The sequence below is a fragment of the Nanorana parkeri genome, unplaced genomic scaffold (assembly GCF_000935625.1).
Source record: "Nanorana parkeri isolate BGI_ZX_2015 unplaced genomic scaffold, ASM93562v1 scaffold2846, whole genome shotgun sequence".
NCBI lineage: Eukaryota > Metazoa > Chordata > Amphibia > Anura > Dicroglossidae > Nanorana > Nanorana parkeri.
This window is the reverse complement of record NW_017309114.1, coordinates 96050-98207: the sequence shown is the minus strand read 5'-3', so window position 1 is coordinate 98207 and position 2158 is coordinate 96050. Positions and strand designations below refer to the sequence as shown.

At 53.2% G+C, this 2158-nt stretch overlaps 1 protein-coding gene across 1 annotated transcript in view; it reads left to right on the top strand.

Annotated features, from left to right (window-relative positions):
* The window catches only part of LOC108802410 (cGMP-inhibited 3',5'-cyclic phosphodiesterase B-like), a gene marked incomplete at its 5' end in the record, with an annotated part of 16901 nt that overhangs the window by 693 nt on the left and 14050 nt on the right, over positions 1-2158 (top strand). The window lies entirely within an intron of this gene.

Below are 2158 nucleotides of genomic sequence, written 5' to 3'. Positions count from 1 at the left end.
CCTAATATTTCTTTTTATAATTAGGAAATTAAACGTCTCCAGCTAAAAATACCCTTAGCCTCTCCATCTCCTCCTGAGTGCAGCAGCTCGGGCGGAGGGGGAACTGGCAGCCGCTTGTGATGATTCACGGGTGTGACGCTGGTGGGGGTGATTAATCTCAGCAAGAGGAGGGATCCCGGTCCCAGATTACACAGCAGATCCGTCGTGGCCGCTTTATGGGATTTATGTCATTGTGTTTCCACATGACTGGAGTGGATGGTCCTGTGCGTCGGTACTTCGGGGGGGGATAGACGCAGCAATTGATCTTCCTTCGGTTATGAAAATGGGACTGTTTTTTTTAAATTTCCGGGAGCTGTGTGACAATCGGCTATTTTTATCAGTGTGACCAAACTGATCAGATATGCGATTTGGGAAGGCAGAACAGGCAACTGCATGGGGCTCAAAGGAGCCCGGGGTCGGTATAATGAAAAATGAATGTGCCCCTCCACCTTTGTTCAGGAGATTCAGGGCAGGTCGCCGAGCTTTTTTCTTTCTATATTGATGGATCTTCCCTTGAAGGGAAGGTAGAAGGTGGCCCCTCGCCATGAATAAAACTCTGTGTCTTGTTGAGTTATCTCTTGTTGGAGATAAATGTATATTTCACTTCCTGTTGGTGGAATTGTCTGGTTTTGGGTAAATCCCGGCTACACCTGGGGCAATAGTTTTGATGGAGCAGGAGCCTTTAAAAGGGAATTATATATATGGAAACACAGGAGCTGCCGTTGAAGACCTTCCCTCCTGCGAGTGCTAGATGACAGTTATGCTGATCCAATGACTTCGGTACTTTTCAAGGCTCCGGCCTCCTTTTGTCCCTGTACAGCTAAGCTCAGCCTTCGTCTGTCAGTCTGCACAGAGGCCTGGCCTCCCTCTGTCCCTGTACACCTAAGCTCAGCCTTCGTCTGTCAGTCTGCACCTAGGCCTGGCCTCCCTCTGTCCCTGTACACCTAAGCTCAGCCTTCGTCTGTCAGTCTGCACCTAGGCCTGGCCTCCCTCTGTCCCTGTACACCTAAGCTCAGCCTTCGGCTGTCAGTCTGCACCTAGGCCTGGCCTCCCTCTGTCCCTGTACACCTAAGCTCAGCCTTCGTCTGTCAGTCTGCACCTAGGCCTGGCCTCCTTCTGTCCCTGTACACCTAAGCTCAGCCTTCGTCTGTCAGTCTGCACCTAGGCCTGGCCTCCCTCTGTCCCTGTACACCTAAGCTCAGCCTTCGTCTGTCAGTCTGCACCTAGGCCTGGCCTCCCTCTGTCCCTGTACACCTAAGCTCAGCCTTCGTCTGTCAGTCTGCACCTAGGCCTGGCCTCCCTCTGTCCCTGTACACCTAAGCTCAGCCTTCGTCTGTCAGTCTGCACCGAGGCCTGGCCTCCCTCTTTCTCTGTGCACGAAAGCTTGGCCTCCCCATGTTCGTATGTGCCCAGGTCCCCTCCGTCAATATAGGGCAGTCCAGGTCTCTGTCCTCCATTTTTTTGCAGAACCCTGCAGGGGTATCCATAGTGTCGGAGTGCTGCCTTGGCAGAGACGGTGAGCAATTCAGCATCCGAGAAATAAGACAACATAGCATAATGCAGCAGTTGGGTAGCCGGCGTCTCTGCCAGGACCGGTCTGAGCGCATTGCATGGCTCTCTGTGTCTGTGCCAACACTGAATACAGTGACTTCATCTCCAGCCATCCTGCAGAGAGAGATTCAGCCTTCGTCTGTCAGTCTGCACCTAGGCCTGGCCTCCCTCTGTCCCTGTACACCTAAGCTCAGCCTTCGTCTGTCAGTCTGCACCGAGGCCTGGCCTCCCTCTTTCTCTGTGCACGAAAGCTTGGCCTCCCCATGTTCGTATGTGCCCAGGTCCCCTCCGTCAATATAGGGCAGTCCAGGTCTCTGTCCTCCATTTTTTTGCAGAACCCTGCAGGGGTATCCATAGTGTCGGAGTGCTGCCTTGGCAGAGACGGTGAGCAATTCAGCATCCGAGAAATAAGACAACATAGCATAATGCAGCAGTTGGGTAGCCGGCGTCTCTGCCAGGACCGGTCTGAGCGCATTGCATGGCTCTCTGTGTCTGTGCCAACACTGAATACAGTGACTTCATCTCCAGCCATCCTGCAGAGAGAGAGACGCCACAATCTCCTCATGTC